The sequence below is a fragment of the Anabrus simplex genome, chromosome 10, assembly GCF_040414725.1.
Source record: "Anabrus simplex isolate iqAnaSimp1 chromosome 10, ASM4041472v1, whole genome shotgun sequence".
Classification (NCBI taxonomy): domain Eukaryota; kingdom Metazoa; phylum Arthropoda; class Insecta; order Orthoptera; family Tettigoniidae; genus Anabrus; species Anabrus simplex.
Window position 1 is genome coordinate 100,026,879 of NC_090274.1, and position 27,712 is coordinate 100,054,590.

Genomic DNA, 27,712 nt, shown 5'->3' on the forward strand with positions numbered 1-27,712 from the left:
GTGATAAATGTGGTACGAAGTTTTCTCGCAAGTGCAGTCTTCGGTGGCACCTGCTTGTACATAATGGTGCGCGACTACATTGCTGTACAGAATGTGGCAAGAAGTTTGCTAAAAAGTGGAACCTTCGACAACATCTGTTTACACATATTAGTGACCGACCATTTCATTGTAATCAATGTGATAAGAAGTTCTCTCAAAAGTCATATCTTCGGAAGCACTTGCTCGTACATTCTGGTGCGCGACCACATTTCTGTGCAGAATGTGGCAAGCAGTTCTTTACAAGGTCGAATCTTCGGCAACACCATTTTACACATACTGGTGAACGACCACATTCCTGTAATCTATGTAATAAGAAGTTTTCTCAAAAGTCGCATCTTCGGAAACACCTTTTTACACATACTGGTGGGTATCCACATTCCTGTATAACATTCACTCAAAACCAATCCTTCAGCAACACCTCTTAAGACAAACTGGAGAGCGTCCATATTCTAATGATCAATGTGGTTCTCAGTTTTCTAGGAAGTCGCATCTTCAAGAACACTTGCGTACGCATACTGAATAACACATTATTGTGATCAGTGTGGTATTAAGTTTTCTAGGAAGTCCCATCTTCGGGAACACCTGCGTACGCATACTGGAGTATGTCCAGACAAGAATATTTAGCAAGACCTGTTGATGCTTACTACTGATAGTCCACGTTGTGGTAATGACCCCGCGAAGAAATTTTTCTGAAAAATAATTTCTTCGAACATGCATTTACCCTTCCTGGAGAGCATCTACATTCCTGTTATCATTGGGACAATATTAGTGTTATTACCAAGACCAGCCTTCGAAAACAAGATATATTGCAGCTTCCCCACTTATTGAGAACAATGTAACAGTTATGTTCAAAAGACTTAAATGAATATGCAGTTACTTATATAAATGTATCTTAGTTGCGTGAAAAAAGACGGTGATTATTAGACATATCCGCATTATTGTGTTCAATGTTGTAATATTTCGACCTAATTTAATATTCGACGGCTTATTTTGCGATTATCGGATAGCGCCCTCATTGTCGTAATGGAGGTGGTTGGAAGTTTCTTGAAGTGTGCAAACTGGATAAACAATACCTTATACACCCACTGTAATATATGTGAATAACAATTAAAATAATTAACAACCATTGCCATATGACCAAAATAATCACGCAGGGCGCCATTTGTAATATAATGTTAATAATTAAGCATTGCCAAATGTATGAATAAAATACTTAATCGCCTCACGCTTGGACATCAAATGATATATATCTGAATAAATTACAAACATAAGTAAAATAAAAAGTTAATAAAATAATATCTCGAAATACCCATAGTATAGGCGCCAAAGTTCACCAGAACGGTTCCCTCAATATCTAATATAGCATGATATATTTTTCTCTCCCAGGGCGCTTACATAAGGCTGTGTACTGGTACGTCTTCTTCAGGCCTTGCCTATCCTGAAAAGGACTTAATAGGTAGGGGATATAGCTTCATTCATCAATAACCTCAATGATTCTAAAATTGTTGACAATATTCTGAAAAATATCCGCGATGGGCACCTCATCAACACACCAAAATATACATAAAATTCTCGTTCTTTTGCTAATGAAGGCAGAAGAAACCAACGATTATGATTCAGTTCAAAATTCTCTAAGTGTCATATACATGTTACATTTAGCTTGCCAGATTGAGAAGCATTGTGCTCATTTCTCGACAATACCCTTAACAGATAGATGTATTAAACACATATTGCTTACCACTAATTTTCATATCCGTGTGTTTTTAACCCTAAATGTTATGCTGATTTTTCAATGGACATCTTGAAGTGTTTTATCGAGTCGACTTTCTAAGAATGTTTTCAGGGTTTGCGTTGCCATTTCATTTAAAAATATATATTTGTGCAAAATTAATCACTAAAATGGTGTACGTAATTGTTTCGATATTGTGTCTATCACAACTAGCCCGACCTTTCATGTTACGATTTTCACACTATTGTTCTAGGGTTAACATGGTTTGAGTTAACGCCCATCCATAGCGATGTATACGATAGTAAATTTTCTCAGTGTTAAAATCGTCGTTGTTACGAGTCCACTAACTCACGATTGAGGCCACTCCTTTCTCATGTATACACTGCCACGTTTTTCAAAGAGGTCTTTCCTTGAACAACAGCATCATTCCTGAATTCTGTATCCTGTACTTCACTTGTGTTCCGAACTTGTTGGTTTGATCATGGCTCATGAGAAAATTCCACAAAATTAAAATAAGTCAGCCTGTAGTATCTAGTGATCAGCAGGCCGCCTAGTTGGCACCACTCAGTATCTGAGCCAGTACAATTATTATTAAAATTACCATCCCAGTTCTTTTCTCCTTGTTGTAATAGGTGTTCTTGGGGTGTCTGTGACTTTGCTGTTGGCCATTCTTGCAACATGACTAGTCCACAGATTCAACCTGCTATGTATTAGGCACTTGATCCTGTCTCCTTTCATACCTCTGTACATCTATATGATTCTTTCAAAACCCCTATTTCCTTCATTAGAGAGACTTCGCATACACCTTCTTTCTGTGATATCGGTTTATTTACGGTCACCTTCAGTGGCTTGTTTAGTTTCAAAGCCATTAAATATAATGGCTCGTATTATGGTATAATAGATTTTTATCTTTGTGTTATTAGGTACATATTTTTAAAGTTGTTTCAGGTGGAAAAATAACATCAAAAACCTGCCTAGAATCTTTCTTATATTTCAAGGCCTGATTATTTGCCTTTGGAAAACCATGTTCTGATACACTCAATTTGCTTTCCTTACTCAGAATTTATTCTGACCTTTGAAAATTTGATCTTTAAATCCAGTAGCTGAAAATCCAACAAAGATGCACAGTGGCTGGTGTGTTATATCCCATCATCTGTATTGTGTTTATTCTTCTTCACTTCTATTACCTCATTATAAACTGCTCCATGCAGTTTGGAGATATTTAAGTGTCTAAATGTCAAGTCTTTTTTGCTCTCCAACATTTAACATAGCCTCCTGTTGCCCTTTCATTATCTTTGTAGTAGCTGATTTCTGCACTGCACAATCACGGGCAATGTATGATACAACACTCACTCACTCACTCATCACAAGATTCCAAGGACTATCAAATCAATAAAACTGAAATATGGTCATGAGTAACAGGTAAGCAACCTATTGGTACAGTTAAATTACGTGAGTAAACAAAAGGAAAGGTGGGGTTGATTTGGAGCGAGGTTGGCCTCGGCATCCTCAGTGTTCAGGCTTGTGGGATAGGATTATTGACAACACTGCCTGGCTGTGTTGCATGAAAGTGAAGGAGTCAAATGTTTAGTTTTGTAAGAATGCTATTATTGAATATTGAAATTTGCAGCTCTTCACAACAAAATAACCAGAAAATAGTTCAAAGCAGTGGCAAGTAGCTCTGTAGTGATACGAGTTCAATGGTATAAATTGTAATAACATCTACAAAAGTAGTATCAAAGTACTGCTTGACAAACAGAGAATTGTATACAGATTTAGAAATTAATAAGTGCTTATTAGTAGTATGTAAATGTGAGTTTAATGTGAGTCCACCGTAGGAATGGGTATCCGACGTCTGGGGGTTTGGAGGATTGCAGGAGGGTGCAAAGTTGCCAATCCGCCCGTATCATTTCCCTACCTTGTCATGTGTTCAGTTGCTTTTAGTGGAGATGTGGAATTTCCCAGGACCAAACTCAGAAGTCTCATGCAAATGCCTGTGTAACATGCGTAATTCTAAACATAATGTGAATTAACTATTTGTGACCTGTACATTTTTTTACTCAGCAGTCCAGAGAACATGTGCAATGATTAATACATTTCTACTGTAGATTCAGCGGTGCAGGCATGGTCATGTTGGAAATGTAGTTCTCCTCAATCTAAGAATCATTTTTTAACATAACATTAAGCTGCACATGACAGGACAGTTACTGTGTTTTGATTTAGTACTCACAGCCTGAAATATGTGAAGTGTAAACAGGCAGTTCTGGCCACTCTTGCTGCTATAGATCAACCAATTGTGTGCGTTAGTGAATCCTGGCAGAATTTGTCAATCTGTGACATAGAAATGGTAGCTCAGTCATATACAGTATTTAGAAAACCACAGGGGTAGGATCACTTATTGCCATGAAACCTGAATTCAACCGTGTGTGCATTGAGCTGCTCGAAACAAAGGCAGAGTTTGTTTTGGTGGAATTCATGTGCGCTGGAAGCAGGTTCCATTTCGATTCCATGTACCAAGCTCTGAACTCCACCGGTGACATGAATGAGGATTTACTACCGTCTCTAAGCCATGTACAAAATATACAATATTGATTCAAAATTATCTAGAAGGCTGGTGATCATATCTTGGAAATGTTCTGGCAGCATGATTGCCCTCACCTCCTGCCTCTTCCCATTAGTCCATTAACAGCAACTTTCGTTGTAGAATTCTACATGTTCCTTGAGTAATTAATTAATGAACCAACCTGTATAATGAAAACACTTCTCCATACTAACAGTCCATCCTCAGTACTGGAGACAGCAGTAATCCCCTGTTCCTTCGAACACCTAGCAGTTACAGTTACCAAAAAATACAAGAATCCACCAGTAAGTAAATGTAATAGAATATTCTATTACTACAAAAATGCTGGCTGGGAACTGCTATCATAACTTCTAAGAAGCCATCTACCCATCGTTACCAATAAAAACTCTTCATAGATCACAAAATATTAGTCAAAATGATATGCAAAAGGAATATGGTTTACAGGAAATGGAAACAGGATACAAGCGATCTTATGGGGAACAATTGTAAATGTGTGAGGAATGCCACCAAGGAACTCATCCATGAAGCACACAAGAACTACATAAACTTGATAAGTAACAACAGCAGTGACATGTGTTAATAGCTTAATACGGCAAATCAGCACGAAGTGCATGCTAACTTAACGTTAATAGTCGCATTCCCCGAGGCCATTGCCTCAACGTTCGGTGAGAAATTTAAGGGAGTCAATAATGGGTGAGGGAAAAGTACGAATATGTACCCAAACACAGCTAAGCCATTACCATCCTTTACTTCACAGAGATCGGGGTAATTAACAGCCTTCAAAATACTGCTTCCGACCTTGACAACATACCTCCAGTTATCTTTTGTGCAATGTGCAGAAGCGTTAGCTCTCTTGGAGCGGACCTTGGAACAAAATTTTGGCTACACATTGTACTAATGAGACTAATGACATGGTGTAAGACTTAACAAGTATGCTTCACTCATAGAGGGGAAAGATTTGAAGGTGATCTTCGGGACTCCATGGTGGACTTGGAACAAGGTGGTGGCTACACATTTTGCTAATGGGACTGGCGAGATCGTCTAACGTTTAATACTGATAGGGGCTTAATGGAAGGCAACCTGAGGGAATCGGAGTTGATTGTGTAGTGCTGTACAAGATAGTGAGTATACATTTTTATGGGACTAAGTATGTGGTGTGAGGCCTAACACATTTGAATTGCTCATGTGGACGTAATGCAGGTCAATATCATAGCTGAGCGACCACTGATTCACTCGTTGATTTTAACTTTTTGAGCAGGACGTTATCACTGGCCGTCTTCAGGAAAAGGACATCACATATTCCGAGCCATTCTCATCCGGAATTCTAATGGACACACCTTGCTGATGTGTATCCTGTCCCGGATTACAGCAACAATGAACCTGCGTCTGAGGGATGGTTTGCTGATCTATGTGAAGCGGCATCATGTGGAAGCCTCTTGGTCATCTTGACCACAGCGCAGACACTGCGATCACTGCCAGTTCTATGATCAACCTAATATTACTCTCTTCACAATGTATGTGCTATTTGTAGTGGTCAACAAACCTCAAGTGCTTGCAGCAGAAAGGGATCACTCAAATGCAACACTTGCAGTGAAAATCATCCAACATTCTCAGTTAAATGTAAGGGTAAATGTCAAACTTCTCCCACTCAGCCGGAATAAGTGTTACCTATCACTCCAATTTACATCCCTGCCCCACCCTCCCTTTCCATTCTTTCCCTCCTTCCACTGAGACCATTCTGAAACTCATCACTATTTAGCTCCAGAATATTGTCCTATTCCCACGTCCTGATATTCTGTTTCAGATCCAGCTAGGGGCACGATTGATCTTCCAGACTCACTTTGACGGAAATTTCTCTGGGACGTGAATGCACTGTGCATCATTCTTGATCCTATTCAGCTGTTGTAGTAAATGAATATTTATGACATTAATGTGTGTTCTTTAAAGGTCAAGTGACTGCTGCTCCAGTAGATGTCACGGAGGGTAGCAATTAGTATTCATAAATCCATCACTTCAGAACAATATTATCATTCTTTAAATGAATATCTATCTGAAAATTTCAAAATAGAAATCACTAATGGAAATCAAATAATAGCTTTAGCAACAATTTATATACCTCCTGGCTACTCCCCACCTCAGAAATTTGTAGAAAATACTGATCGTAAATACAGTACTTACATCACAATCACAGATTTTAAAATTACTTCATATACACAAAAACAACAAGCTATTTACGATCAACTATTACATATGTATAGACAACTAGTAAATCAGTATACTAGTAAATACTAGTAAACCATGATACAATTATTACATGATAGACTTACCCTTCCCTTACTCCAACCCGCTCTACATTAAATACGAGCCCCGAATTTCTGATCCTCAGCCCTAACCTAGCAATGTATCTTGACATCACCATATATTTTTCTTTTTGTGAATATTCATGATTGGTACCGTTTCACAAAATACCGAGTGTACCTGAGCATAAAAATACTCAATAGCTTGGTCAGTGTTCGTAAATTCTACAATCTTAGACCAATCCATTTGCTCAAACATTTTATACATCTAAAAGAAATTAGCCCCTATAAAGGCAAATAACTACTTAGATTGTTGTGAAACATGGTTACGCTCTCTGTTTAATAGTAGTGTGACTACAATTGCAGGATGATAACAATCCTCCTCATCTAAGGGGCACTCACTTCTATATACTCTTAATGTGTTAACATTCGTAATAATAAGATCAAGTGTATTTCCATTTGCATTGGGAATATTATTGACCAAGTGCAACAGATAGAATGACATAAACACGGCTAAGGATCTATGTGCAGGTCCAAAATTTACAAGAATACTTTGCTCACCAGTAATTAATGTCAAATTAAAGTCTCCAGCTATAATAAGATCTAACGTCCTGCGTGTAGCTGCTGTCAACCGCATGTGCCACCGCTGACCAGGTGGAGGCTGGATGCAAAGGCGGTTAGTTGTGCCGCATGTGTAAAAAATGTGCCAGTCCTGTTTTGTTGACTAGGACTGTGTAAAAAGTTCTAGAAGTTTTGATGGGGTGGCCATCATTGCTTTACTGAATTTCTTGGGGAATATTTCATGTGGCGTTGGGCAGAAGCTTGATGATTATATTGCACATTTGGAGCAGGTTGTTGATATCCGGGTACAGATTTCTCATCTTCACTATGCAGAATGGGACAAGGAGACCGTTGTTTGATGTTGTGCCACTGCGTTGTACTTTGTGTGAGCAGTGCGGGTTTTTTGCTTCCTCTGCTTAGCTCCAGATATATAATGGGATAAATACCAACAAGCGGTTCGCAGCTCATGAATCGAACTGTTCTAGAATATCACTCGATATTGAGATGTGATGTACCGCCTGATTGAGAGTGGTTTGTGAGCAATAGCAAGCTACGTGTTATGATTTGGGCTTGGAGAATCTCTGTCTTCCAGGCTCCTATCCTGCTTCTCTTCATTCTCCTTTTCCCACAAGTAGTATATTTCTTTCCGTTGGTGCTCTCTGTTGGTTTGTATTGTAGTTGATACGTGGCAGCTCATATTTCCTTTGCCATAATACTCAGTATGATAGGATATAAACTTCATGGTTTTGATGAGTATTGAATTGTGATCACAGTAATAATTAAACTTATGTTTTAATGGTCCACCTTTGCAATACTACATAGTCTATACACATTGCATAATATACGATTGAAAGGGTGGACCATTAAAACATAAGTTTATTTAGAATAGTGACACTACTCAATAGTCGAATCCCATGATGAACATATTCTCTGTAAAAAGACTATATCATTACCAGCTCGCTAAGTGAATACGGGTGTAGTTTTTTTTAAGGTTTTGGGGTTCAAATCTTTACCTCAGAACTCAGAGATTCATCATTTGTTTCTTAGTGGTGTTGGTGAGGAAGGCATTTATTTTAATCTGAAGGGATGAAGTATAAATTTTAACAGCAATTCATTTAGGTCTATTCGATAAAGGTATATGTTTGATTGTCTGTTAAGATGTCCAAGAGATAAATCTGAGGTTTCCTCAATTTTGTAACACAAAAGAGTACTGAGTAGGAAGAGGTCATACACTACTCTGTCCATAAAGAGGAGTTCAAGCGCTGCTACGTCTTTGAGGAGAAGGAGTTTCACACTATGGTGACATTATGTTAACCAGCTAGGTATGAAAATGTGAAACCACTTTAGAACTATATTCGTAACTGTGGATTCGAACATACCATCCCTCGTGTGGATGTTTTGGCTATAGGACCCAAAGAAACATTTAGCTAACTTGCTCTATGGAAGAGGAAAGCACGCCGACCCTTGGATGAAAACAGGCTGATGCAGTATTGAGCATTGGGACTCCTAGCTAAGTTGTATGTTTTATCCTAAACTTACTTTTAATTCGACACTGCATAGTGAAGTCATTAAAGCATTGTCAATTGGATCCACTGATTGTTTTGAAATCATGCTAATCATCATTTATTTACTTTATATTCTTGTAAATTAATACATTTTGAAGTTTTAATTATCATTTCAATTTGTTGCACCTCATACCAGTGTGGTTTGGTTACCCAGGGGGTAGGCCCCTTTAAACCAAGATTATGATCATCATCATCATTGATCTAGTCGGTGACTGTGTTCAGCCACTCTATGTGAGTAACACCATCGGTCTGCATTGCTTGTGAGTAGCACACTAATGTGGGGAGTACCCTTGGTCTGTGTTACCTGTGATTAATACCACCATGAGACGAACGCCATGAGTGCGATACTTGTGATTAATACCACTAGAGGGGGAAGGCCATGGTTCTGATTTACCAGTAATTAATACTATTGCAAGGTTCAGTTACGTAGATTTTGGACTCTTTTGGACAACAAGCATTATATCTAAAAATAAGGCATTGCGAATTTTATCCACTTCTTGTCTATGAATCATGGTCATTTTGTCACTGTCGTTCGTTTTAGATTGTATTCCACAGTACCAACAAGAGCATTTTCTTTATTTCTCAGTGTCAACAACTTGATAATCAGCAATTCTGAATGTAGAAATTAACAAAAACATTGAATATCGCAGCAAGTTTGAGAGTCAAAATAACCTTTGTTATCTATGTTTTTTGCTTTGCATTTATCTATACAGTGTAAGCAACACAAGTGACCTCGGTACAATGGACCCCACACCTTATTGGTGTGTGAAGAACAAACAATTCCCAATAATTATAGAAATGTTAGAAGTTCTACAATTGTGCCACCCACTCAAATATTTATTTTAACACAGCTTGTGTAGCAGTGAAGAACAGTTCCGGAGATGTTGTACTAATTAAAGATTTTTGGACTGGGGGAGTCATTTATCCTTAGTGCCTTGTAGTCTTATCACGAAGCTTGGCATTTGTACTGAGATTTCTTGCTGCCTATATTCGGCGTAGGCAATACAGGTGTATCGCTTGAAATGATCAACATGCAATCTTGTTTCGTTCTCCAATGTGTCAGATTATATATTGAAGTTGAACTGTGTAGCTGTGAATACAACCACAAGCCAACTTCCTGCACAGCAAATCGATTGTTCCAGTTGGTATATTGCTCGTGAAGTCATTTAGGTGTTAGTATATTTTTAGCAGCATTCTGCTGTTTATATCTTGCTAAGAGCTGAAGTCAAGTATAATATATTGTCTCCTAATATCTTCCATAAGAAAGGTTATCTCATCTTGTTAGATGACCAAATTTGGTTGGGGATTGTCAGACACCATCCCTGAGTATTGTGTTAAGAATAACGCCAAGGTTCGGTATGCCGGACTTATAAATCTTGATTCTCTTTACACAAAATTGCAAATATTTTGGAAGCTTGAAGAACTCCATCAACTTTTTCTTACTCCCGAAGAAATGGCGTGTGAAGGACATTTTCTTGAATAATGATCAAATGGATGTTTCTGGTGGGTTTAATGACAAACTTCCTATTCGTCTTGAAGTGTCACCTGCAGCTTAGTCTAAGCATAATGCTGTTAAAATAATTGAACACATTGAAAATAAGTTTTCTAGTTCTCCAGATTTGAAACAGCTGCATGTAAGTTTCATGCCTGAATACAGTGAAACGGGACACATGGGAAACGTACCGCTTGTGACTTCTAACTCATCAAGCTTTCATATGCCCCATCATTGTGTGCTCAAATATTCTAGCATGACAACCAAGCCAAGAGTTGAATTTGACAGGTGTAAATCTTGAAATGGGATAGCTAGGAACTCTTTGTAAATGGTTGGCCCTGAAATTCAGCCTGATTTCCTATCTATTACTTTCAGGTTCAAAATATATCTTGTTACTCAATCAGCTGATATTCCTAAGATATACAAATTTGTGTTAATACATCCCGACCACTGAGTCTTTAAGAATATAGCATGGCACGAATCCTCTGATGAAGAGATCAAGGACTATCACCTTACTGCTGTTACAATTTCTGCCCCATTTCTTGTTCTGAGATTTGTAATTCATCTTTCACCCTAATTCATAATCTTCTTTTACGTTGATGTGTTGACAGGTACTAACTCAGTTGAAGTACCTGAGGAGCTTCAGTCAGTAATTTCTTCCCGGCTTTATATTATACGTATGTATCTCAGAAATTCGACACCATATGGCCCAGAAGCCCTTGTCAATGTCCCTGTAGATGATAGATAAATCTTGTCAACATGTAACTTCACTAAGGATGAAGCTATCAAAACATTAGTTCTTATTTGGCATCCTAAATATTTTGAGTCTCATTTAAAACAAAGTTGAATTGTTTCGATGTGCTGTGGTTAAGCGCACACTTATCATGTATGCTATTTGGCATTTGGAAATTATATGGGCTATTGTGTTATAGCCTTTATCTGATATTGTTGAGATTTGTAGTGCTATGGTATGTGATAAGAAGATATATTCATACATATATTGCGTTTGCTTCTGGATATTGTATTTGATTTTGTTACGTTAATTGTAAAATGTTATAAGTTTTTGTTCTCTGTCTTCTAGCTGTGGGAACATCACATTAATGACCGGGGGTCCAGTGAGTACATGTAAGAGTAGTTGTATCATATGGAATGAAGGAGGTGAGGTTATGTGCACTTTGCCCTCACATAATGATTGCAACCTACACTTGTTGTCCGACACTGATCAAAGCCCAATGGCTCCTTTTAGACAGAAGGCACTTTGTTGTAATAAATGTCGTTCTGAGTTTTCTCAGATGTCGCTTCCCCGGCGTCACCTGCGTCAAAATGCTGGTGAGTGCCAAAAGTCCTGTCAACAATGTGGTAGGAAATTTTCTTCTAATACCGATCTACAGCGTCACCTGCTCACACATACTGGATTGCGATCACATTTCTGTAAACAATGTGGTAAGAAGTATTCCGTAAATTCAAATCTTCGGCGTCACATCCTTACACATTCTGGTGAGCGTCCATATTCGTGTGGTCAATGTGGCTATAAGTTTACTGTAAAGTCAAGTCTTAAGCGTCATTTGCTTACACATTCTGGTGATCGTCCATATTCCTGTGGTCAATGTGGCTATAAGTGTACTGAAAAGTCTAGTCTTCGGCGTCATCTCCTTACACATTCAGGAGGTCATCCACTTAACTGTGATAAATGTAGTTCTAAGTTTACTACACAGTCAGTTCTTAGCAGACACCTGGTTACACATGCTAGTGAGCATCCATATTCCTGTAATCGGTGCGGTAAGTCGTTTTCCGAAAATCTATATCTTCAGAAACATCTGGTTAGACATAGTGGTGTCCGCCCTTATTCTTGTGATCAGTGTGGTTCTAAATTCACTCAAAAGTCAAGTCTTCGGCGTCATTTGCTTACACATTCTGGAGAACGTCCTCTTTCCAGTGATAAATGTATTATTAAGTTTACTACACAGTCGAGTCTTGGTAGCTATCCGGTCACGCATACTAGTGAGCGTCCATATTCTTGTAATCAGTGTGGTAAGACGTTTTCCGAAAAATTTAATCTTCGGAAACACCTGGTCAGACACACTGGTGTACGTCCATATTCCTGTGATCAGTGTGGTTCTAAGTTTACTGAAAAAGCTGATCTTCGTCGTCACCTGCTCACACATTCTGGAGATCGTCCACATTCTTGTGATAAATGTACTTCTAAGTTTACTACACAGTCAGGTCTTAGCAGACACCAGGTTACACATGCTACTGAGCGTCCATATTCCTTGTAATCGGTGCGGTAAGTCGTTTTCGGAAAATCTATATCTTCAGAAACACCTGGTTAGACATGGTGGTGTCCGGCCTTATTCTTGTGATCAGTGTTGTTCTAAATTAACTCAGAAGTCAAGTCTTCGGCGTCATTTCCTTACACATTCTGGAGAACGTCCTCTTTCTTGTAATAAATGTAGTTTTAAGTTTACTACATAGTCAAGTCTTAGGAGCCACCTGGTCACACATACTATTGTGCGTCCATATTCTTGTAATCAGTGTGGTAAGACGTTTTCCGAAAAGGTATATCTTCGGAAACACCTGGTTAGACATACTGGTGTACGTCCATATTCTTGTGATCAGTGTGGTTCTAAGTTTACTCAAAAGTCAAGTCTTCGGCAATACCAATATAATCATACTGCTGAGCGTCCACATTCCTGTGATCAATGTGGTTCTAAGTTTACTCGTCCGTCAGGTCTTCGGAAACATCTGGTTACACATGCTAGTGAGCGTCCTTATTCCTGTAATCAGTGTGGTAAAGAGGTTTGGAGAAAATCAAAACTTCAGGGCCATCTAGTTACACATACTGTTGAGCGTCCTCATTATAGTGATAAATGTGGTTCCAAGTGTACTTAAAAGTCAAGTCCTAGGAGACACTTTAGTAACACATACTGGTGAGCGTTAATAAATAGGCAAGACTTCGGAAACACCTGATTATGCATACTGGTAGTCGCCCAAATTCGTGTTATCAGTGTGGCAGTAAGTTTTCTAACAAGTCACATCTTCCTGACCAGCGAAGTACGCATACTGTCCTGATAAGACTTCTACGCGGTAGACCCATTTATGCATACTAGAGACAGTCCACGTTCTGGTAATTACTTTGTGAAGACGTTTTCTCAAAAGGATGTTCTTCAACATCAAACGCTGACCCATACGGATGAGCGTCTCTTATTCATGTAATGAAAGCTACAATTAGTATTATTGTCAAGTCCAGTCTTCGAAAACACAAGATATATTGCAGCTCACCCACATTGTTCAGAACAAGTAGTGTAACAGTTTTTGTCAAGTGCCTGAGTTGAGTATCTAATTGCTTATATATATGTTTTAGTTGCGTAAAAAAGGACAGCAGGTATTACACACGTCCACTTCATTGTGTAATGTGGTAATACTTGGACCTAATTTAATATTCGACACATTTTTGCAATTAACGATTGTGATTAACTATATTGTCTTAGTAGATGCGGTAGAAATATAATTGAAGAGTGCCAACTGGATATACAATATCTTACACACCCATTGTAGTATATGGGAATAAAAATTAAAATCATTAATAACCATTATACATATGACTAAAATAATGAAATCAAGCAAAATACTTGAACGCCTCACGCAGGCCGCCATTTGTAAATTGATGTTAATAATTAACCATTCCAATATGATTAAAGTAAATTCAAATGTGAATAAAATAATTAATCGCCTCATGCTTCGGCGTCCAATTAAATCTATCTAAATAAATTACTAACAATTAAAATAAAATAAATTAAAAAAATTGTTTTTGCAAATGTTCACAGTATAGGCGTCAGAGTTCACCAGAATGGATTCCTCGAATTTTAATAGAGCATGATAATTCTTTCTTTACCACGGCGTGTACATAAGGCTGTGTATTGGTACATCTTCTTCAAGCCTTTCCTAGCCTTCGGGCATTTACTCAATAGGTAGGGACTTCTGCTAGCTTCATCAATGACTCCACTGATTTCAAAATAGTTCATTGTATTCTGAAAAGTATCTGTGATAGGCACCTCGTCAACACAACAAAATATACATAAAATACACTCAAAATATATTGCTGGTAGACACCATGTTTACACATAAATAAATAAAACCAGTGGGAGACCAAAAGCGAGGACCAAACCATCACTTGCAGTCAACCCATTGAATAAAGCCAATATGTATATAAGTACCCTTCACTGTCTGTGTGTCAACACAACTTGCATATTCTCATTATGGGCACCTGTTATATCACACTAATACTGTGTTCACTGACTCTAACACTTGGTTTAAAGATACATACACTCGAGCAACACACGCATGTTGTTCCAGAACATAAATTGTGGAAAGTCTGAAATACAGCACACCATACCTCTCACCAACATACAATACCAAGTGCCTACGCACTGCACAGTTGTAGGTTGTTACCACACTTCACAAACAAAATAAAACCATGTTTCTACAAGGTGCATCTCTCCTCCGCTGTTTGAAGTCAAGTTTTCTCAACCAAAGTTCAAATTCCAGTATCAAGCCAAGTCTAGTATGCTTCTCGCCGTTAAATCACATGTCTATATAGACCTCTTATGTGATACTTCTGGGTTGATCCTGGCCATCCAATCACTTGCAGAAGACATCGTTAAGATGCTCCCCGAACCTCTTCCGGATCTCATGACTTCAACAAGGCCGCCTCATCCGACTCTGGGCTATTCACATAAATCAGGAACTTCCCGACAACAACGTTAACATAATCACCTCATCGGACCCTGGGATGTCCGCATGACTCATACAAATTTCCCAGTTGTAATTACGACTGTTTCCCCTCCGTTTGTACAAAACAAATTACTCATATCACATATGGATACCTTCCAGTTTAAAATATTATGAATAAATATACTATTGAAATAATGATGATAAATCAAATACTGGCAATTTTATTATCTCCTACATTTGAATACAGTGCGAAGTTAGTTGGATGGATGGATGGATGGATGGACGGACGGACGGACGGATGGATGGATTCTCATGTTGAATGTTGTAGTGTGTCCTCCGCCAATGTCCGTAGATGGATCAAAAGTTTAGAAGTTTAGTTGCACTAACGCGGCGCAGCATCTTGCTGTGTGTCGCAATTGTGGGCACAGCGGAGAAAGGGACAGACACTGCCCACACGTCTGTTATTCAGCGGCCAAATGCAATGGCGCGTTAACTGCACGTCCACTCCAAATATGAGGTGTGTGCAACAACCCGATTCCTATGGGCCAAAAGGAAGAATTGCACGGATATTCATCGTAAAATGAGTGCCGTGTAAGGGGAGCGGGCCATTTCCCGCCTGGATATCGTAAAGTGGTGTCAGCAATTCGAAGCCTGACGCACGGATACCACGGACAACCATCGCGAAGGCAGGCTCGCAAAGTCCAGGACCCCTGCAAAGGTGAACAGTGTGAATGCGATCATTAGACACAACCGGTGCATTAAACAGAGAAATCCCTGCGCAGCTGAACATGTCGTATAGCAGTGTGTTCGCCATTGTTCACGAGGACCTTGGATATCCTAAGCTGTGTCAAAGATGGGTTCCACATCTCACTTATGAGCACAATGGACAACGTTTCCAATCATTTCTGGCATTTTTGCCACGCTATGCCGCAGACGGCAAGGGGTTTCTGTGGCGAATCCACAGGCGACGAAACGTGGGTCACTCCGAAACGAAGAGAACATCAGTGGAATGGGTGCACCCCTCATCACCACAACGAAAGAAGGCCAAGGTTCAACCTTCAGCCGGTAAGGTTATGGCGACGGTGTTCTTTGACATGGAGGGTTTGCTGCACGTGGAATTCATGCCTAAAGGAACGACGGTCAACGCGGCGTCGTATTGTCAAACATTGCACGGTTACGTAAAGCGATGAAAGAGAAGCGGCGGGGGAAATTGAGCCCCGGTGTGATTTTGTTGCACGATAATGCAACACCTCACAAGGCCCGTCAAACGAGAGAACCGCTACAGCGTTTCAAGTAGGAGGTCTGGCAACATCCACCCTACAGTCCTGACCCAGCCCATTGTCACCTTCATCTGTTCGGTAAGTTCAAAACGGAGCTCGGTAGTCGGCGTTTCCAGACCGAGGTGAAGGCCGCTGTCTCCGTGTGGTTGCAGAACGCTGTAGAAAATTTCTATGCATCCTGCATCGACAAGTTGGTTGTGTGTTCGCAGAAATATTTGGTGTCTCTTGGAAATTATGTGGAAGAGTGACGTTACAGTGTATGTCGTTATAGTCGTGTTGCTGTTGTATAGGTGGTGTAATAAATGGCCATAACTGGGGAGTGCAACTTATTTTTTGATCTGCCCTCGTATTTTTCGGAAACATCTGTCCCGAAACTGCCGTAACTGTGGAAAAATTTCCGTGAAAAGTGCACATCTTATGAGCACCTGCTAAAAGACATGTACAATCCTCTGTAATCTCATGGTGAACGTTTCGACTGATGTCACTTCTTTCTTGGCTGTCGTAGCGCATTTCCTGCATGTATAATTTTCGGAAACACCTCTTCATACATACTGAATTTCGCTCATACTCCCGTAGATAATGTGGTAAGAGATTTCGTGAAAATTGCACGCTTAATGTGCAACTGCTTAAAGATATTGTAGAGCTTCCGCACTCTTTTGGTGAGTGTTTCCCCTTTGATCTCGTCTTCTACCACACCTGCCTTTCTCATATTGCTGTGCGCCTACAAATTTGTAAATAATGTGACATTAATTCAAGATATCTAGGCCCGGTTTCTTCAACTGCATGTTAAATTTTACATAACACGTGTTAATTAACAATTGTTATTATTTTAGCACTTTGTTTAAAAGTGCCCTGTTTCACGAACACATTTCCAACATTGGTTACGAAACAATTGTTAAAGACAAATTAACACATTTCAGTGAGATTTCTGAACGCGTTTGGCAGTGAGCGTCTGTTGTTTCTTTACATAAAGCGCTCCTAGTGGTGTGTTGAAATAGTATTTTGTCACACAGACATATGGTTGACATTATTTTAGGTTATGGTTAGCGGTATCCGGTAAGACGTAAACATGTTAAGTAAGAGGAACAAAAGCGTTATCGTAAATGCGAGATTTTATTTCATTTAATTCTAATTTAAAAATTTGCGAATGTGCTTAAAAATAAAAGAACGGACTGTTATATCACAACATTCGATATAGCCTATTCTCATATTCCTATCACCGGGAAAACGTGATGCTTGATGTCTTTTGAATGGTTTTCTGGCATTATTTTATTGCGGGGAAAATAATGTAATGCTACAGTGGCAGCAGGAATTCTTTGCAGGATTCTACACACTTTTTGTTGCACTCGTGAACATAGTTGCCTACAATTACACGATAAGTGTCTCAAGCATAATATCCAAGAAGTAGAGGCCAGACCCTGCGGTCAACCGATTTCACCGAGTTTCAATGTACCTGTGGGGAGACACTCAACGGTAACTCGTGTATAAGGGTTTAAGTCAACATGCTTTCTTTTTCGAAAAAAGAGGTCAGATATCATTAAACAGGATCCGCTTCGGACAAAGTGGAGGTGGTAGAACACTAAAAGGAGAACAAATTTTACTTAAACATGTCAGGTCCGCAACCTAATAACTTCTGAAAAATTGATGAATCCCCGATTCCAATGCAAGGCATATATACTTGGGACTTGCATCACAGCGGAGCGGAGTGATGGCCAAGTGGTCACCTTACTTCTCTGCGAACCTCGTAGACGTAAATTCGAGTCTCGTCGCAGCTATGATTTTTGAGCAAAATAAATTAATATGTCCGCCTCTGTGGTGTATTGGTTAGTGTGATTAGCTGCCACCCCTGGAGGGCCAGGGTCGATTCCCGGCTCTGCCATGAAATTTGAAAAGAGGTACGAGGGCTGGAGCGTGGTCCACTCAGCCTCGGCAGGTCAACTGATTAGAGGTGGGTTCGATTCCCACCTCGGTCATCCTGGAAGTGGTTTCCCGTGGTTTCCCACTTCTCCTAACTTAAGGCTACGGCCGCTTCCTTCCTTCATCCTTCTCTATCCCTTCCAATCTACCCATCCCCCAGCAAGGCCCCTGTTCAGAATAGCAGGTGAGGCCGCCTGGACGAGGTACTGTCATCTCACCAGTTGTATCCCTGACCCAGGGTCTGAAGTTCCAGGACACTTCCCTTAAAGCCCACGCTGAGTCCGAGGAAACCGATCCTGGAGGGTAAACAGATAAAGAAGACGACACTTAAATTTATATTTGAGGGAACATCAAGATAAAAATTGAAACAAAAATATTACGCAAATTGCAGTAGAGTTATATTTTCTACCTGAAATTAATATACGCCTAAACGTTCTCACAGTTACTGCTGGATCTGTTTCTATATATATTAATTTGAGGTAGAAAATAAAGTGCCACTGCAATTTGATTATTCATTTTATTCGCATTTTACCTTCACATACCCTGAAACAATAATATGTATTTTTAATAAGTATGTCTCTGGTGGGACCCGAACTCAAGTCGTCACGGTTCGGAGATAAGTATGATGACCACTCGGCCAATGGTTGACTTGTCGAGATTGCAACTCTTTAAGTACATAGGTGTTGCATTAGAATCGGGGAATCCATACATTTTTCGGAAATTATTAGGTTGCAGACCTGACAAGTTTGTGTAAAATGTGTTTGCTTTTTAGTGTTCTATCACCTACATGTGGTCCGAAGCGTATCCTGCCTCATGATATTTGTCCTCACTTTTGGAAACTCTAACCTATTTTCAATATCGGCTGGTATCTTGTTCATTATGACATTGGTAATTAGAAATATATCTTCTGACAACTCTAGAAAGTAGTTATTCATTAGTATGGGTCGTCCTTTGCCTTCTTCAATTTATAAATAGTCTTCATACAGCAGTAAAGCTTCAAACTTACGTCTTCTACATGCCTCCATTCGGAAATGTTAGCAGTTGTTAAGAGGTTTAACACAGGCCTGCTGCCAGGTAAATTTAACACATGTATTTACAATTTGTTAGAGTTAACAATCCTTGTTGAGACGACCATTTTGTTAAAATATGTGTTAAGTCTCCTTAACAGCAGGGTTAACACTTAACATTCGTTGAAGAAACCGGGCCCTGTTGTTCAAATGCACAAGGTATAACGGAAAACGTTCACACTGGTGTAATGAATGAGGTAAAAGATTTAGGGAAGAAGCAATTTAGAAAACAACTGGTGAGTCCTCCCAAGCTACGGTCACACAGGTGTTATCAATATGAATGTAAATTTTCTCAAGCGTGCACTGAAACCACATATGCCAATTTGTGATTTTGGTGGAACCTCTCTCACTCTTGTAACGAGGGTGGTCATTTTTAAACACCTGTTCACTCAGTCCCCAGAATAGATGATTCTGTATTATAAGTGTAGGAGGTTTCGTAGAAGTTTTGTCTTAAGAACTCACCAGCTAACACTGCAGAACGATAAAGCCATTTTAATAAATGATTTAAAAACCTTTTATTACAATACTAATTTTCGGACAAACCTTGTGGCTTACCTTAGTGAATATCTACACTGATGTTATGAATCATTGCTCGTTTGTTCTTTTTGTAAGTACACTTGCTAGGAACACATATTTAGACCCTGTCGGTAACGCGCGTGTTATACGGTACATTGCAACGTTATTTTCTGGAATTCTTAATCTTAGGAAAGATTTTATAGGATGGCTACACACTCATATTCAACACGCAAATATGTTTATGACTGAAGACTCATCTTGTTTGATGACTATTTGATCCTAGAATGATGATTCAAACCCTGACCCAGATTTTGTGATAACCACTAATATTGAATCCAAGAGCTAATTTATTGAAGGAGGAGAAGGAGACATTGGAGATAAAACTATGGCTAATTCCAGTTTTACGGTAATTACAAAGGTTTCAAAAGCAAATAACTGTCCTCGTTATTTTGTTGGTAAAGGCAGAAGAACCGGACGAATGTGATCCAGTTGGAACTTCTCTAAGTGTCATATACATGTTACATTTTGCTTGCTATATTGAGAATCACTGTGTTCATTTTTTGACAATACTCTTAACAGCTAGATGTATTAAGTACATATTGCTTGCCACATAATTCCAAATCCATGTGTGTTTTGCACCCCAAATATTATGTATATTTTTCAGTGGACGTTTTATAGTTTTTAATTGAGTCGACTATTCTAAGAACGTTTTCAGGGTATTGACATACCATTTTATTGAATAATATATTTGGTGCAAAATTAGTCAATAAAACGGTTTACGTAATTGTTTTGTTATTGGGTCTATCACACCTAGCCCGACCGTTCATGTTACAATTTTCACACTATTGTTCTGGGGTTCACATGATTTGGGCCAACGCCCATCCATGGCGATGTATACAATATTAAATTTTCTCAGTGGTATAATCGTCCATGTTACCCAGTCAACTAACACACGATTCAGGTCGCACTTTTCTCATGTATACAGTGCCACGTTTTACTAACAGGTTTTTCCTTAAACAACACCTGGGATGTATGGTATCACACCTATTCCGACCGTTCAAGTTACAATTTTCACACTATTGTTCTGGGGTTCACATGATTTGGGCCAGCGCCCATCCATGGCGATGTATACAATAGTAAATTTTCTCAGTGGTAAAATCGTGGATGTTACTAGTCCACTAACACAAGTTTCAGGTCGCAGTTTTCACATGTAAACAGCGCCAAGTTTTTCTAACAGGTCTTTCTTTAAACAACAGCTGGGATGTGGAAATTATTGTTATTATTACATAACATTCTAATCTCTCTGGGGAAGTGTCGTGGAGTTTTGCTCTGCCTGAAAGTTTGTTTGTCCAATAAGTTCCCCTTAATGCCCTTCTATCTACTTACTGAGGAGTATGGCTGATTAGATGTTCAATTTGTGGAAATATCTTTAAAGGTTAATTGTGTGAAAACAACAGTGGAAGTAGATCTTTGCATTCTTGTATGAATAGAATAATATTGCTGCCGATAAGCAACCTATAGTTTCACACTTCAAGCTCGATGTTGCTCCAAAATAATATTATGCACGTGTATTTCTCTATAATAGTGCTCTGTGCTATAGTCTACAAATTATTAAGTTGTCTGAAATCTATTAAATGTGTAGCCAACTGTATTGTTTATAATTGTTATGTATCATAACATGAGGGGCGCCAGAAAGGGCACAAGCAGGTAATTTTTGTTTAAAATGTTATTTTGTGAAAGAACATAAGAGGAGTATATACCCTCCTACTGCAGTGAACGAGAATTTGAATTATTGGAGAATTGGAATTCATGTGCTGGAAAGCATCACAAATGCGATAGCAACTTGAGATAAATGAGCAGCAGAAGTTACAGAATTTATATTAATTTAGTTTATTGTGTCGGCCAGTTAAATCTACGTAGATCATTTAACAAGGATATCTTCTCTTCACACATTAAATCATATTAACTATGTCGGGTACCCCAGTTTTTTTGTAATTAGTTTTCTATTATTTAATTTTAATTTGTACATAAAATGTTAGCTGCAATATTGCTGTAATATAATATGACCCTGCCCTTAAATTATGTAGGTACAGTCCTAGCATGCTTGTATATATTCGTAAATATCTCCCCAGATGGACTTACAATTTAAATTACTTGTATTTCACTGTAGTAAGGCTATGCCAATATAGTTTTTATTTTAATTCGGTTTATTGTGTCTACCAGTTAAATCTATGTAGATCATTTAACAAGGATAGCTTCTATCCATACAATGAATCATATTAACTTAAGTCAAGTATTCCAATGTTCCGGTAATTAGTTTTATATTATTTAATCTTAATTTGAAAAAAAATATTACATGTAATGTTGATTACTCTTTAAAAACTAATGTAGGCCTAACTTATATTCTCAGCATGCTCGTATATATTTACAACTATCCTTGCAGATTATACAAGCAGAATTTAAATTTGTTTAAATCTGTTACATCTCCCCCTCTAGTGAGGCGATGTTAACATCATTGCTTTTCCTTAATTCACTTTATTGTGTGTCTGTCATTTAAGTTAAACTAGGATATATCTTCTATTCATAGACTGTATGTGCTCCAATTTTGTGATAATTAGTTTTCTATTATGAATGTTTATATTACTTTTGTAGGCATACTTAATCCACCACTTTATCTAAATTTCATCCTGGTCTTAGTACTAGTACCTCTTAATTAACTGAACTCAATTTTTAAAGGCACGCCGCAAAATTATGTGTACAGTTCTTCTGTACGTATCTATTGCTTTTTGATATTAATGGATATAATAAATGTTAGTATCATTGGGAAAGGTTATTCTGTATAAACTGTAAAAACACATCAATGCTAAAAACAAGCCATTGGACCCAGCCACAGGCAGAGTCCCACTTACGACCGAAAATTTTCTAATAGCCGTTTGGAAATTTACTTGTTTATGAGCAGTATTAGCGTGTCTCTATACTGGTATCAAGGAGAAAAAGCCAAATTAAAATCCAAGAATTACCAGTATAATCTAACCTCAATGTTTACTTAATTGTGTAAAAGCATTAACGAGAGCAATTAAACAAAATTATTAAAAAGTAATGATGTTTAATTATTGGTTGTAGCTCTCGCAGCGTCACTTCACTGACAAAAACAGTTTAGTTCAATTTATTTTTATGTTAATTCCTTCTGTGCAGTAGTTTCTAAGTCACTATTAGAATAGCAGTGTGCAACAACACTGTAGTAATCGTGTCATAAGGAGAAGCGAAACATTTATTTTGAAACTGTTTCACACAAAGCCCACCTCTACAACGCCACTGAACGCAGGCGAGCGCAGAGAGACGTGCGCACGCGCTTATTGATCGAATGAGGAAAATCGCAGCTGTTGACGTAATAATTGCAGATTACACATTTAAATAGACATAATTGAGACTCACAAATTAACGGCAATTCAAACAATGGATGATAGTTGGAGATGAGTTCTCAGTGCAAACTAAATATGTCCAATTGTTTAGGGTAGCTTTAATTCATGTTACACTTACACTTCTTCCAACTAGCGGGTCGCACGAACGTTATGGTACACTTTTACCGCGCGTGACACTCAAACATAAGGGATCTTGATCTGAAGAAGTACGAAATAGTGTTTGGTGTGATTACTTGCCTCACTGGAATTAGTCCGCCCACACATAAGCAGATATTAGATAACACCTAATGGTCTTAGTTGAGGCCGATGACCTTAGATGTTGAGCCCCTTTAAATAACGAACATCATCATCATCATGGTCTTAGTTCGTCCAATCGTAAGTACATATTCCTTAGTACAAATTTTATAAGCTTGTATAGTTCAGCGCCCACATTAACGGGTGCGTTTATTGTTGAATCTATTTCCAAATCCACTGTCCTCACCTCTAGGTTTTCCATACTAATTACTGGATTCTATTCTCTAACTGCTCTGAACAAGAAGCAAAATTTACAACTCACAACGAGCTCCGACTTCTCGACAGGCGACACGCACTTCTAGCAGCAGCTCTCGGCAGAAGAAAGGCGAAGCGTCGCACCCTCATGTTGTACCACTTAACGCAATTAACTACACAATTACGCCAAGTGACAGCACAAATGCTCTGACCATGCATGAAATGGATAAGTACAGATCAGAGTAGTGGAAACGTGTGAGTCCAAACAAACATCAAATAAGAAAAATGTACAAGTACTCACCATAAATAACCCGGTGACACGAGAGGGGTGGATAAAATGGAGATTTGGTCATCATCGTAAAATATCTACGCACTTCAAAAAAGAACAACCTCTTACTTGGAAACAAAGAGAGATTTATTAATAGACTTTAAGTAGCTTACAATTTAAATAAAAAATAATCTTCGCCGGAAATAAACCATAAAATCTTTGTGCTCAAAGATCAAAATCCTACGGTCGACCGTTCATAAGAAAATAAATAAGTTAATGAATAAATTAACAAAGACAACACACAATTCTAATCGCCTCTTCAACCTTAAGATACCCTTTAATTGCCAGTAGATTTTTTTCAAGGCTCATACCATCAAACTATAACTTATTCAACCTTAAAACAATTTTCACTTGAGTTTTTCTTAATACCAAAACGTTATTTGCGGGGATATTCCAAGGAGCTCCTACAAAGAAGGGTGGAATATCACGATTAAGTTTCCAAGAATAAGCTTACCCCAAAATAATAATAATAAAATAAAAATCAGGTTCGCAACACGGGATAGGAAAATATGCCAGCAGGGAGAGAAAAAAGCCAAATTTAATTAAAAGAAAAACAGGTTAAACCATTCACAATAGTAAATTCATAACAGAAACATCAATTCCTTTCCACCCACATCCATCAACAATCAGCATCACTATCCATCAATATTAGCATTCCCATGGCAACGAAAACGCGCTATGTCTGTTAAGGGAAAGGGCCAATCATAGGCCACCAATCAACAATAGGCAAATACATATTAAGAGACAAAAGAAAAACAGGACGCCGAAATATCACGCACATAGTAAACAAATTAATTTAAAAATTAATTTAAGAAGAAGGAAATCAAGGTAGAATTATAATGGAATACGAACGAAAATTCCACACCCCTGCAGCAACTCGCTTGGTTGGTATTCCTGCCAAAACATCGCACTTACCACCAACTTATTAGGCGTAGAAAGCCACAACCAAACATTAAGTATTAAATTTACAATTTCCATGAATAAGAATTAATATTAATTTATAGTAGACGCAAGTCCCTAGTAAACAAGGGTGGTTTACATATAAGTTCTTTATAACCCGAAAAATATTCGAAAACCACCAGGCTAAGGTACAGAAATTAAAAGACGTAAAGCTACATTATGTCCCAGTTCGCACTTCACATTTCGAAATATTCAGTTCCCCACACGGAATGAGTAAAAGGAGAGTTGAAAAACGCTTACAGTAGTCGTGAGGTCGCTTCAGCCTCATATCCTTACTTACGTATGGTAGAGGAAATCCTTAGAAGGCACTCAAAAGTTCCAGGCGGGGAAAGTGAAAGTATAATAGACATTCGAAGTTCACGAGGGCATAAGCATCTTCACCCTGGATGCATGATAAACACAATGTCCATCCCGCCAAGTAGAGAAGCAAGCTGTCCTTCCATCTCGACTCACTCACAAATCGATAATGGCGACTACCCAGAAGGCTACGAGTCAGTCCACAGTTGCAATATACTCGCTCGGTGGAGTAGTTCCTACCGACGACACTAGAATGCAGGAGAATACTGTAGACGACATTTGCTCCCCACACACAGCCGATGGATACTTTAATGACTCAAGCCGGCGGAAACAGGCCATGGTATCTGTGACCATGAATCACTTGAGGAATAACGTAGGAGAAAACACCTTAAAGACGCGAATTTCAATGGCCATGCGGCCAGTACTAAAATATTTACGGGGAGGGTATAAATTATTAAGCCGGTAATAAAGTTTTGAAGTCACGGCCCCCTCAACAGACACTAACAAACATTTCTTTCTGCGGGCAGCCGACCTCCTGTTATTTCATATCTTCTACCAGAATGATGAATTAAAACATGATTGGGCATGGCTGCATAATTCGATGGCCCAGAACGAAAGAGTTACAATTCAACATCTATGCTTTTCAAGAGGAGAGTTTAGAGATTTAGCAGTTTAAACAATGCTTCTCAAAAATTGACATGTTTCATAATTTTTATGAAAATTGGTGTGTAAGCGAATATGATTTGGTTGTTATAATGTGGAAAAGAGTTACAACTCGTAAGGCTAGCCTTTTGAATGAAGAAAAGCGACGAATTTGAGAACAATGAAAACTGTTTGAATGCATTAGATGTTGCGTTATTATTTCGGAGGTTGTAGAGGTCGGCATATGGTAGACATTGACAGAAAAATCTCAAAAATTCATGTTTTGAGTTGTAACTCTTTCGTTCTCAGCAAGTAATTATATCTTGGCAGTTTTGCCTTTTCGTTTCGCCCATATCGGGTGCCCGTGCTGGACAGAAATCAGTTCGTTGGGTTTTCTAACATTGAAGCATCTCATATTTTCCTCCTCACAATTGGCAGTTGTATTTCCCCGAACAAATTGAACAAGCTTGCGTTATTCAATTTCTGTGACTGTCTCGCTTGTCCTTTTCTCTCTCACACAGTGGGGCTTGACGCACCCTGCTCTTTGTCTACCTCAGTTGAGAAACGGAGCCTTCCCTCGTTGTGGGCTACTGGTTCACGGACTGATCAATGTAATCGGCGCGATAAAAGCACTATGTATTGGGTCCTGGGATCATTGTCTGGCAGATTTCAATAAATTCATTAAACTTCTATCAGTCTGACGTAATTTTCTCTTGGTGAATAACGAGATTTGCTCTTTGCTTCCATCCAATTTTTATGTTGCTTATTAGTAAGGGCATTCGTACTGAATTGTCCGCATGGCGCGGGGCTCTGATACCACCTCATCGTATAGTTACAAGATAAGACACTTAGTTTAAAGCTACGTTGTGATAGGCAGAACTCTCACAAGTTGTTAACTCAGCTGCTATAACAATCGTACATTACCTGAGTTCAATCCCAGGCGTACCAATATTACATGGAAACACACACATGTTTGCTGTGGCAATATGATGGGCAAACTTAAAGATGAAACGATATATATTAAAATGTGGGACAATTCGCGGCGTATTCCTCATCCTGCACAGCCTGTACTTACTACATGAGCGAACTTGTAATACGCAGAACATTACAGCAAAATCACTCAAACCATTTATTCAGTAACTTCTTAATAAGTTGCCTTTACAAAGGTACAACCCATGAGTTCAGAACATTTGTTGGACAAAGACCGATTATGGAAACTTTCCATAATCTATAACGCGACTGGAAACATCTGGTGTTATAATTAACACAATCGAGAAAGTAGTGAAAAAATAACAGCACACCGGAGATGGCAAATATTTGAAGTGTCGTGCAATGTGATCAATAAAGAGACGAATTCTTAAATGACGGTAAAGTACCTTTCACTTTCATAAATTTCATCGCAATATGAATCTTGTCTTGCTGTTAACACATCAGATTTTCTCTGCTAATGTACCTACATGTGTAGATGGTGGAGACAATTACAGTGACACAGTTATGAATTCGAAGACCGTACTAACAAGGTCCGTAAGAATGAAATATAAGTGTACTTTATCGTAATATTTCTCCTAGTTGCAAATCTTCTGGAACGTTCAGACATGCTCTCAAGTGATGTTTAAGAGAGGACGAGTAATTGAACCTTCGCTATTTTGCAGTGAAGTTATTAATTTTCACAGTCAACGTATGTGTTGCCACACGAGGAATCTTCAAATGAGAGGACAGACTGTCTTGACTCGATCCTCACCGATGCTGATTAGCTTGTGTGGTTCATTCTGATGCACCTAATCTACAACTCGACGTTA